Source organism: Lolium rigidum, chromosome 7, assembly GCF_022539505.1.
Source record: "Lolium rigidum isolate FL_2022 chromosome 7, APGP_CSIRO_Lrig_0.1, whole genome shotgun sequence".
Taxonomy (NCBI): Eukaryota; Viridiplantae; Streptophyta; class Magnoliopsida; order Poales; family Poaceae; genus Lolium; species Lolium rigidum.
The window spans coordinates 300,381,307-300,394,542 of record NC_061514.1 but is presented as its reverse complement, the minus strand read 5'-3'; positions in this window follow the sequence as shown (position 1 = coordinate 300,394,542).

The following is a 13,236-nucleotide window of genomic DNA, read 5'->3' as shown; positions in this document are numbered from 1 at the left end:
GAGGTTTGTAGAACAGCAGCAAGTTTCCCTTAAGTGAATCACCCAAGGTTTATCGAACTCAGGGAGGTAGAGGTTAAAGATATCCCTCTCAAGCAACCCTGCAATTAAGATACAAGAAGTCTCTTGTGTCCCCAACACACCCAATACACTTGTCAGGTGTATAGGTGCACTAGTTTGGCGAAGAGATAGTGAAATACAAGTAATATGGATGATTAAAAGTGGTAACTGCAATCTGAAATAAAAATGGCAGCAAGCAAACATGTAGCAGAACTGGTTGTAAACGTTATTTCAATGCTTAGAAACAAGGCCTAGGGATCTTACTTTCACTAGTGGACACTCTCAACAATGATATCATAATTGAATACATAAATATCATCTCTTCACTATGCTACTCTGAACTACTCTCTGGTTGGATAACGAACACCAATTCACCGCGTAGGGCTGCAAAAGCACTCCTTAAATTTTGCATTCCCAACATAGGGACACCCCACGCTGTCACTTTGAGCATCCAAAGATAGTACTAACAAACACCACAATTTCATAGAGACATCCAACTCAAATTATAACTCATGATAAGTATATATGTAAACTTTAGCCTAAGAGACACACACGGTGCGCACACTGTCACCTTGTGTTGCGGTCAGAAACCCACCGGCGAGCAGCGACGGGCAACACAGTAGAGCCGGGAGGCTTCCAAGACTGCGGCTGGCCCTGGTCCCTCGAGCGACGGCCCGCAAAGACTCGGCACGCACGTCCGATGCCGGTGCAAGGGCGTGCCACCTGACCTATACCTGGTCAGGAAGGTGATGGATTTGCTTCGCTTAGTTTCCTGCATGGCATACACGTAAACATTAAATACGAGCCTCGATCGGCTCTCAGGTTATCCTGTGAATTGGCTCAAGGAGCCGATTCACCCATTATACGTATGGGGTATACGGTCACATGGTGGTCCTGCTTGATCAAAATAAAGCTAAAACGACCTACTACGATTTAGGGTTTTCACCACATAATCGGAACATCCTACGCGTGATTGAGCCTGGCGGCCACGCACGGTGATCATAAACCGACCCTAGACAAGGCCTAAAAACCAACATGAAGTTGATCCCCGGAACATCCTGTCTAGGGCTAGCAAACTACACCCTACGTGCCACTCGGATCCTTCAACCCGTTTGTAAGGCCTAACTATGCAGATATTAAACTAATCCTTGAAGAACAAGGAGCAATCATAACGGATCGGATCTACTAAATAACGATCAAGCGGGGTGCCGCCCTTACACCTAAGATAGGCGTAAGGGCGGCTAGATGTCTAAGGGTTGCATGGACGAAAGCATGTAACACGACGGAACAATGCTAACCCTAACACATCTATGATAACTACGTTGCTCGCCATCAACAAGGCTTCAGCACGAGCAACGCATGGACAACGAATAAACGTTACTGCCTAGATCGCAAGATGCGATCTAGGCAGCATGATGCTTACCCGGAAGAAACCCTCAAAACAAGGGAGTTGGCGATGCGCCTAGATTGTTTTGTGATGAACGTGATTGTTGTTTATTCCATAAACCCTAGATACATATTTATAGTCCGTAGACTTTCTAACGTGGGAATAATCCCAACCGTGTACGAGCCAAATTCTATCTAACCGACACGTATCCTACTATATTTACAGACACACGGGCAAACTAGCCCAAACTTTGCATACAAGGCCGATTCATGTATTTCTTCCAGGTATATTCTTCAAGCCCATCTTTAATCGCGGCCCACCTCTGATCCGGTCAAATTCTGGTGATAACACATGCCCTCCTGGTTTTGGAAATGACAATTCCAAAATCATCCTGCTCTTTCTTCGTCGGGTCATGTCGTGGCAGAGCAGAACCATCGCAGTATCCTTCATTATGATGCCTTGCCTTCTCAGCTTCTCTGCGTGAATTGATAGATTCGGCGCCATATCCTCGAGAACCGTCATGGCATTAAATCTCCACTATACCCCTTTTATTTAACCGCATCGAGTAATTTGCTTCTTCATCCTCTCCCTCAATATCAGACACCGAAAAGCCCTCCTCCACCATGGACTCATCCTCCTCCTCCGTCGCATCGGCTCTCTCCTTCCAATCCTCTTCCTCAAGCGAGCCGATGCCGGAGCACAACCAATGGGAAGAGCCGGAGTGGGACTTTGACTTTGTGCCCGACGGCCCACCCGAGGCCTTCGTCGGGTCGATGGCGATTTACCCCCGACCGATGGAGAGGACGACCTCCGGTTCCTGATCGATGGAGAACTGGTGGCGGAGAGTGATGATGATCTCCTCTCTTGGGGTAACTTCACTCCCTCCGGCGAAAAGGAAGAAGAGGAGGATGAAGAGGATGACACCTCCTCCGACGAGAAAGAAGAGGAGGGCGACACTTCCTCTGACGAGCCGCCGGCGAAGCGCTTCCGTGGCTGGGCCTGGTCAGATGACGACGAGGACGATGATGACGAGGAAGAAGCCCCCGTCGAGGGCTACGGCAGTAGCGACGAGGAGCTCGCCAGCAGCAGCACCGGCGGCGGCTATAATGGCGACGATGAGGACAGCGACGGTCCCTAGAGCAGGGGCCAATTAGTATAGTACTAGCAGTAGCAATCTGCCCTCCTTTTGTTCTTCCGCTCCCGAGCAATCGGCTCTTTCTTTGTAAGAAATCCTATTATTAATGAAGAAAATATTCCCCTCCTAATTTTGCTTTCTTGTCAATTTTGCCGATTGTCACACGAAGTCGCTCGTACAAAGAGCCGATGGCAAGGCATCGGCCTGCACTATAAACGCGATTTGAGGCCAACAGCTTGCCTATTCATACGGTCAAACAGGTCCGGCCCATGTCCAAACCATCCTCCATCCTCAAACGCGCAGACTCAAGTCCTCAGCAAATCCCCTGGGAGATTCATCTTAGATACCATGACCTCTGGTCTGAAACCGATCCGTTAACCTGCTCAACTGAGCTTGTTCCTCTAGAGTCGATAGCAATGCATCGGCTTTTATTATACCGTTCTCAAGTCGATGTCTGTGCATCGGCTGTGATTCGTATGTATATTTTGTTTACTGGCCGATTTAAAATCGGCCCCTATATCTCACCGCCCATCGTCCCACATGCTTGGGAAAAAAATTTTACTGGCCGATTTAAAATCGGCCCCCATATCTCACTGCCCATCATCCCACATGCTTGGGAAATACTTCTTGAGATGCTGGCCATTGACGGCCACTGGGAACTTCACACCATCCAACTGTTCAAGCATGTAGGCATTGCCCTTCAAAACCTGGATGACTTTGTAAGGACCATGCCAATTAGGAGACCATTTGCCATATGCTTTATCCTTGGTTCCCAGTGGTAACACGGCCTCCCATACTAAATCACCAACTTGAAACTCCTTTGGTCTCACCTTCTTATTGTATGCACGAGCTACCTCGGCTTTGTTCTCTTTAATCTTCTCCAACGACCAAAGTCTAAGTTCCGTTGCATCCTCAATAGTGTCACTCATCAGGGCTGCATATTCTTCAGCTGTCAGGTCATTCTGAAACGTGACACGTCTCGATCCAGCCGTAATTTCCCAAGGTAATACAGCCTTCCCGCCCATAGACCAGCTCGATATGGCGAAGTCTTTATTGCTCCATGGCATGACATGCGATAGGCCCACAAAGCTTCTGACAACGTCTCATGCCACACCCTAGGGTTCTCGTCAATCTTCCTCTTAATCAGCTTGATCAGGCTTTGATTGGATGCTTCGGCTTGCCCGTTAGCTTGAGCATAGTAAGGAGATGATCGGATCAGCTTAATCCCCATGTCATCGCAGAACTTTCTGAATTCTTTAGAAACAAAAACCGAACCTCCATCGGTTGTGATGGTTTGGGGAATCCCGAACCTATGGATGACATGCTTCTTTGACGAATTGGACAACATCTTCCGATTTTACCTTCTTCATAGGAACGGCCTCCACCCATTTGGTGAAATAATCTGTGATGGCCAGAATCCACTCGTGGCCTTTGCTCGACGCAGGATGGATTTTGCCGATCATATCCATGCCCCAACCTCTAAATGGCCAAGGTTTGATGATGGGGTTCATCGCTGATGCAGGTACCATCTGAACTTTTCCGAACATCTGACACGCTTGGCATCCCTTGTAGTACTTGAAGCAGTCCTCAAGCATGGTGGGACAATAAAACCCTGATCGCCTAATTAACCACTTCATCTTATGGGCCGATTGATGAGTTCCACAGGCGCCTTCATGCACCTCATGTAAGAGCCGATTAGACTCGCTTGGTCCCGTGCATTTGAGTAGTAACCCTTCCAACGTCCCGTAGAACATGTCATCTCCTATAAGGACATATTTCATAGCCTTGTACCTTATCCGTTTAGGTGCCCCCGAGCTGAATCCTTCAGGTAATTGAAGATATCGGCTCTCCAGTCATCCTGTTCCAGGAACTGCACCTGAGCTTCTGACCCGTCTGGTATGTCCTTGTATCCTGATGCCATTTGTGCGAGATCATTGGCGTTGGTATTCTGAGACCTTGGGACCCAATTAAAATTGATGTACCGAAAATGTGTCATCAGCTCACGACATTCCATCCAATATGGAAAGAGTGACTCACTCTCGCACTTGTATTCGTCCGTGAGTTGGGAGCTCACCAACTTCGAGTCTCCAAAGAGCTCCACCGCCTCTGCCCCGGCTTCCAAAAGCAACTCCATTCCCTTGCGCACTGCCTCATATTCAGCGACATTGTTGGTGCAAGGGGTAGATAGCCTAATGGCGAAAGAATATGTTGCCCCCCGAGGCGACACGAGCAGAATGCCGATGCCACAACCATCATCACAAACCGATCCATCGAAGAACATAGCCCATGCACGCACAGATAGTGCCGCTATATTAGTATTAATCCGTTCAGCTATAAGATCGGCCAACGCTTGTCCCTTGATCGCTTTCGCAGGCTGGTACCGAAGATCGAACTCCGATAACGCAAACATCCACTTACCAAGTCGGCCTTTCAAAACAGGAGCCGACAGCATGTGCTTGACCACGTCTGACTTGCATATGACGATGATTTCTGCCGTCAAAAGGATATGATGAAGTTTGGTACAGGTGAAGAACAGCGGAGGCATAGCTTCTCGACCTCGTGATACCTTGTCTCTCGCGTCCAACATCCTTCTCGCCGAGGTAGAAAACGACCTTTTCAACACCTTCATGGAGTTGCACCACCACCGAAGCGATGGACGTGTCAGCTACTGATAAGTAGATATAGAACGGCCTGTCTTGTTGGGGTGGAACTAGCACAGGCGGCGTTGTTAGGTACCGCTTAATCTCGTCAAACGCCTGCTGCTGTTCTGCCCCCCAGTGAAACTCGTCATCGGATTTTATCTTCACCAACGCCATGAACGGCTCAATTCGCCCTGACAGGTTAGAGATGAATCGTCGGATGAAGTTGATCTTGCCGATGAGACATTGGAGCTCCTTCTTCGTGGTAGGCGGCTGCATAGTACGCACTGCCTCTTGACTTTTTAGGCCGATCTCAATTCCTCGTTCATGAACCAGGAAACCTAGGAACTGACCGGCCGTCACACCAAAGGCACACTTCTTTGGATTCATTCTCAGTCCGAACTTCCGAGTTCGGTCTAGGATGCGTCGCAAATCATCCAAGTGTCCCTCCATGGAGACCGATTTGACTACCACGTCATCGATGTAGATTTCCACCAACTTGCCGATCGGATCATGAAATATATAATTCATGGCTCTTTGGTATGTTGCGCCAAGCATTCTTCAACCCGAAGGTCATGACTACATATTCGAACAAGCCCACTGACCCAGGTACCCTGAATGCGGTCTTGTGTATATCTTCTGGAGCCATGAAGATTTGGTTATAGCCGGCGTTGCCATCCATGAAGCTCAACACCTTGTGGCCAGCAGCTGCATTGATCAACGTTTCTCGCCACGTGCATCGGATATTCATCTTTTGGAGTGGCTCGTTGAGATCTCGGAAATCTATGGCCACACGCCATCGGCCGTCCTTCTTCTCTACAGTGCACGATACTCGGAGATCCACTCAGCATACCCGCATGGCCCGATGAACCCGGCGGCCAACATATTCTCGATCTCTTTCTTGACCTCTTCCAGAATTTCGGCCTTCATCTGACGTGCTCGTTGTTGGAACGGCCGAAATCCTTTCTTAAGGGGGAGCCGATGCTCAATGATGCTCCTGTCTAAACCAGGCATCTCTGTATAATCCCATGCAAAGCTATCTGGGTAGTCTTTTAACAGAGCTATCATCTGGCTCCTGAGATGTGGATCTAACTTCTTGCTGATAAAAGTTGGTCGTGGCTTATCCCCAGGACCGATGTCGACTTCTTCTAGTTCATCAGCCGATGTAAACCCATACCCTAGCTTTCCGTCACCTGTGAGATCGACACTGAATACAGGGAAAACGTATGGTAAGGATAATATGGGCCGATTGCTGGAATCGGCCTTCATTTTGATTGTAACCAGCACTTTTGGGAGGTGCCGGAGCCGATCGCAGGGGTCGGCTTCCTCTTTGTTATGAGAGCAGCTGCCCTCGTCTCTGTCCTTACCAGAGTGGTGCCCAGGTCCTACCATGTTGATGCTGAACGAGAAACCTGGCTGGCACCTCCCAGGGTAAGTGTACTCCACCATGTTAACGGCGGGGAAGGGGTGCGTGTCGACTTTCATGGCGTACTGGCTAAAAATTAACCGCCCTTGTTCTATCGCCATTTGGATCCGCCGACGCCACACCCCGCGATCGTTGGTGGTATGGGTGAACGTGTTATGCCACTTGCGGTATGGCTTTCCGTTCAGCTCCCGTGCCGTGGGGATTTTGTGGCCTTCGGGTAACTTTAGCCGCTTCTCCTTAAGTAAGAGGTCGAAAATTTGCTCAGCTTTAGTCACGTCGAATTCAAACCCTCTTGGAGGACCTTGTGGCTTAACCCACTTGCGGGACACGGGGCTTGCCCCCCGAGTCCATTCAGCCACTGCTACCTCTTGATCTCCCGCAGAGCCTTCATCTTCATCTGCCTCAACCAGGACCACCGCACGCTTGAATTTATCCAGGTACACCTCTGGGTGGCGCTGTTCATATAACGACAGCTTCTGTACCATATGCGCCAGTGAAGGGTACTCTGCTTGGGAGGCCACATCCTTGATCGGTGATGCAAGACCCACCACCGCCAATTCGACTGCCTCTTTTTCAGTTACACGAGCCGAATAGCATCGGTTCCTAACAGTCCTGAAGCGCTGGATGTATTCTGACACCGTTTCTCCGCGCTTCTGTCGCACTTGTGCTAGATCGGCAATGCCTGGCTCGGAAGACTCTGAGTGATACTGTAGGTGGAACCGTTCTTCCAATCGCTTCCAAGTCCGGATTGAGTCCGGTGGCAGCGATGTGTACCACCCAAAAGCCGATCCCGTGAGGGATAGTGCGAAGAACCTCACACGTAGTTCATCCGATGCCGAGATCGTGCCCAGCTGCGCCAAATATCGGCTCACATGCTCGATTGAGCTGGAGCCATCCGACCCACTAAACTTGGAGAATTCGGGGAGCCGATATTTGGGTGGTAGTGGGATCAAATCGTACTCGTTGGGGTACGGCTTGGAATAGCCGATTGCCCTCCTTTTCGGCACCATGCCGAACCGGTCTCTCAAGATTGTACCGATCCGATCCGCGGTAATGGTTGCAGGAGTCGAACTCTGAAGATTCGCTGGAGTGGTATACTTAGCCAGCCACGCTTGCTTCTCAAGCTCTGAGCCAACTGCAGGAGTTGCGCTCTGGAGGTTCGTCGGAGTGGCATACTTAGCCAGCCACGTCTGCTTCTCAAGATCTGTTCCAGAAGCTCCTCCTGCTGTTCTAGAAATCCCTGCTGTTGCAATCTGGTTTGAGAGAACCCAGCTGCTGCAGTCTGGCACGTATGTGCACGTGTATCCGTGAGGGATCTCCTTAGGCGCCTCATACAAGAACTGGTAATCACTAGGGTCACCATCGATCTTGTAGACGACGTATGCCGGTGAACTCGGCACCTCTGGTGCTGCCAACGCGAACGGCGGCGGTGGTCGGGACCGGAGTGGTATCTCTCCTTGGTGAGTCCCCGGGGCTGGTCCCGACGGAGAATACCGATGGCTCATGATTTCCTGGATCACCCGAAGGGCGACACGCTCCAAAGTGTTCACCAGGCTCTCAGAATGGCGGTGCAGCGAATGAGCTACCATGAAATTAATCTCCTGGCGCAGAGACCTGGTGCGTTCTTCTGAAGGGGTAGAGAGGTCCACTCCATCGAGCGCGCCTTCAGGCGAGAATCCCTTCCACCTGATGCCGTGTGAGCGGGTTCTCTGGAAAGAGCCGATGAGGTCGGCTTCGAGGATAGCTTTGACCTCGTCATACTTCTTCTTGAGCTCCTCAGTCAGATCCTCGTACGTGACCGGAGTACCTTCCGCCATCTCGGATGTAGATGGCGATGCAGTTGATGTCGAAGATCGTCCCACCGGGCGTGCCAGAATGTGTTGCGGTCATAAACCCACCGGCGAGCAGCGACGGGCAACACAGTAGAGCCGGGAGGCTTCCAAGACTGCGGCTGGCCCCGGTCCCTCGAGCGACGGCCCGCAAAGACTCGGCACGCACGTCCGATGCTGGTGCAAGGGCGTGCCACCTGACCTATACCTGGTCAGGAAGGTGATGGATTTGCTTCGCTTAGTTTCCTGCATGGCATACACGTAAACATTAAATACGAGCCTCGATCGGCTCTCAGGTTATCCTGTGAATCGACTCAAGGAGCCGATTCACCCATTATCCGTATGGGGTATACGGTCACATGGTGGTCCTGCTTGATCAAAATAAAGCTAAAACGACCTACTACGATTTAGGGTTTTCACCACATAATCGGAACATCCTACGCGTGATTGAGCCTGGCGGCCACGCACGGTGATCATAAACCGACCCTAGACAGGGCCTAAAAACCAACATGAAGTTGATCCCCGGAACATCCTGTCTAGGGCTAGCAAACTACACCCTACGTGCCCCTGGATCCTTCAACCCGTTTGTAAGGCCTAACTATGCAGATATTAAACTAATCCTTGAAGAACAAGGAGCAATCATAACGGATCGGATCTACTAAATAACGATCAAGCGGGGTGCCGCCCTTACACCTAAGATAGGCGTAAGGGCGGCTAGACGTCTAAGGGTTGCATGGACGAAAGCATGTAACACGACGGAACAATGCTAACCTTAACACATCTATGATAACTACATTGCTCGCCATCAATAGGGCTTCAGCACGAGCAACGCATGGACAACGAATAAATGTTACTGCCTAGATCGCAAGATGCGATCTAGGCAGCATGATGCTTACCCGGAAGAAACCCTCGAAACAAGGGAGTTGGCGATGCGCCTAGATTGGTTTGTGATGAACGTGATTGTTGTTTATTCCATAAACCCTAGATACATATTTATAGTCCGTAGACTTTCTAACGTGGGAATAATCCCAACAGTGTACGAGCCAAATTCTATCTAACCGACACGTATCCTACTATATTTACAGATACACGGGCAAACTAGCCCAAACTTTGCATACAAGGACGATTCATGTATTTCTTCCAGGTATATTCTTCAAGCCCATCTTTAATCGCGGCCCACCTCTTATCCGGTCAAATTCTGGTGATAACACCTTGACACCATGGGGCAAGGTGTCTCCGGAGATCACAATAAATAAAACCACTTGAGTAGCATAATAGATGAAGAGTAACGTCTACTTATTCAACTAGATTACAAAGCTAATGATCACATAAAGATCACACCATGGGAGAGAGAGATAAACCACATAGCTACCGGTAATGCCCCCAGCCTCGGGGGAGAACTACTCCCTCCTCATCATGGGAGTCAGCAACAACGATGAAGATGGTGGTGGAGTCGATGGAGATGGCTCCGGGGGCAATTCCCCGTCCTGGCAGGGTGCCGGAATAGAGACTTCTGTCCCCCGAAACTTGTCTTCGATGGCGGCGGAGGTACGGAACTTTTCGTGGATGGAGGCTCGGGTCTTTAGGGTTTTCCCCGAGAATGTGAATTTATAGGCGAAAGGGCGAGGTCGGTGGGCGCCCGAGGGGCCCACACCATACCTAGGCGCGGCCCGGGGCGGAGAGGCGCCTAGGGGTGGTGTGGCAACCTCCCGGCACTTCTTCGTCTCTCCTTCGGACTCCGTCTTCGTGACAGAAAAATAGGAACTTCGGCTTTTGTTTCGTCCAATTCCGAGAATATTTCCTGTACAATTTTTCTAAAATACAAAAACAGCAGAAAATAGGAACTGGCACTGTGGCATCTTGTTAATAGGTCAGTTCCAGAAAATGCATAAAAATGCCACAAAGTGTAAACAAAACATATAGCAATTGGTGTAAAACAAGCATGGAGCATCAAAAATTATAGATACGTTTGCAACGTATCACCCGTCCCACTTAAAGGTAATGTGGTTGCGCGGTTAAATTGGTTTGGGTGAATACTTAGGCGCCAAAGTTTTTGAAACATTATTTTCTTTCCCTTTCCTTGAACATCCATTTTTACGAAGATCTTTTACTTTCATAAACTCACACTTGAGCAAGACCAAAATCTCCCAAGGTTTTCAAAACTTTAAACATGGCATTTCAAAGGGGTTCCCAACCTAAGGTTTTATTTTAATGAACAAGGCTACAACAAGGGGCATGATGCTAATCATCATACAACTGGTGAGGTGGTAATTAGGTATCAATAGAGTCACTAAAACTTGGGAAGCTCCAAGTATAGCAAGTTGATGAATAGAATCAACTTCAAAAGTAATGCAAGTGGCAAAGAAGTGTAATAGTGCACAATGCAAATAGGATAAAGACATGAGATCAAAAGATGGCTTACCTTGGTTGGCTTATTTGTCCCTGGTCTTCTTCAAATTATTCATAACCTTCCTCTCCTTCAAACCCAAAAATGCTCGAATCTATCGTCGTGAATCAAAAAGAACGCACATGCAATACAATTACAACACAATCTTCACCACCACACAAAAAACAAACAAAAAAAGTCACAAGGTTTTCAGAAAGTTGGATTTGAATTTTTCAAAGCTATAGAAAGTGGTTTCACATTATTTGAATAATTAAAGTTTAAGTTATAGGTTTTTGGACTAATCTTATACATGGTTTTCAAATTGCCTCGCATGAAAAGTTTATGTGTCAAAAAAACAGTAAACAAGGGTTCTATAGAAGGCTACTATTGAACTAAGCTCACAATTTTAATTTGGCAGAGAATTGTCCAACTTACGAGGTTAAATCAAAATTCCTATTCAAATTATACATAGAGCAAGATTTATTATCCAATAATTCTCGAAAATTCAGATAAATATGGTACCAGTGGCATCCGAAAGGTATTAAAATTTTAAAACTACTATCGTTGGTTTCATCTCATTTGAGTGTAAATATTTCAAATGGTTGAAAATTGAAGTTGACAGATTTTTAAACAAAGATTAGAGGGTCTTCTCTAAACAAACAATGTGGACCTAATCCTAATGGGCCGAGCGGATACGGAGGCAGGCCGGCCCAGTTCGGGTCTGAAGATGAGATGGAAAAATGGTTAAAAAGCTGATTGTGGGACCCAGACGTCAGCCTCTCACTGAAAACTGAAGGTGTGTGCATTCATTGGATCAAGATCTAATGGCTGAGATCTACCAGGCTGACTTAAAAGGGCATGGACGCTTTAAAATGCGTGCAATCAGCTTGGCTAGCTTACGTTCCGATCAAACACAATGCGCTTGCTGCCAAAACGACAGAGAAGGCAGTTCAAAAAAAAAAAAAAAAAAAACGACAGAGAAGGACGGGCTCACCGCGGGGGCGCTCGGAGACGAGGGAGAGGACGCGGGACTGCGGAGGAGGCTCAGCTTGCTCTTCACGTACGCGTCGGCGAGCTCGCGGTCGGCGGCGACGGTGCAGGACAGCTTGGCGCCGGGACGACCTGCATGGACGCGCTCGACGACGGTGATTGGGAGCTCGCCGGGAGGGTCATGGGGCGAAGGCGGAGGGTCTTTGAGGTGGTGTTGATGCAGAGGAGGCCTGGGGCGGTGCAGGTATGCGTCCAGCTCGAGCAGGGGCACCTCAAGTCGACGGCGCGGACAACGTCTTCGTCGCAGCTCCTCCCAAACAACCTTCACGGTGACGGCTACCACCTGTCCTCGACAGGTATAGAGGCGGCGGGTAAGGACAAGGGTGGTCAGGGGAGTCGAATAGAATCGAAAACGGGAGAAGATGGCGACGGCGGCGAGGTCCACCTTGCCGGTCGAGCAGCGGCCAGAGAGGCATTGCGGCGCTCTCTGCTGAACAAGAGAGGTGAGGGGAGTTGGAAGGGAGTGGTGTGAGGGAGGGAGTGGCTGTGGGCTGCTTTTTATAGCCGAGGGCGGGCTCATGGTGGACGCGGACCAGAGCGATGGCGTACGGGTCCACGGCTTCGCCATTGGCCAGCTGGGCGGTGGGGGAGCGTCTCGAGCGCAAGCTAGGGTCTTCGGAGGGTTCCACGCGCGGGAACGGACGGGAGAGAGAGAGAGAGGGCCGCCGCGCAGAGAGCGCTCGACAGATTGCGGCGCCCAGGCTGATGTCACAAGCAGCGCGGCGGGTGATGTTTCGGTGCTGGCGTCAGCGAGGTGGAGGTGCTGCGCGTGTGTGCAGGCACGAGCGCGTCCTGGAACGGTCGGCTAGGGTAGGGTTCATGTGTGATGTTCTGGGGCGTGACCATGGTGGTCTGGTGGTGTTTAAGCACAGTTTGGTGCGCTGGTTCTTGTTTTGTTTGGTGAGTGCGTGTGTGGTGTTGGTCTGGGTCGTGTGAGCTGTGGTCTAGGTTAGCTAGGCAGGGGACATGCATACGTTTGTGTCCAACGTGTCTCAGCCATCTCCTCTAGTCCTCTACTTCTCAGTTTTCTGGACAAACAATGATGCAAAATCTTGCAATATTGCACAAGATAGAGAGGAGGGTGTGAGGCAGATGGTTGGGAAAAAGAGAGCGCAAAAGAACAAGTCCGAGAGGAAGAAAATGTTTTGTCCACATTTTGGTGTGATAGGAATTTCAGAAATTTGACACAAGAGGTGTATTATTATTTAGTGCAAACATGATAAAAAAGGTGTGGCGCACTAATCCACAAGCTTTGGAACATTTTCTTAAAATATTTGGTCCCTTTCTAATTTGATTTTTCACATAAATTCAAAATAGAGATAAAGTT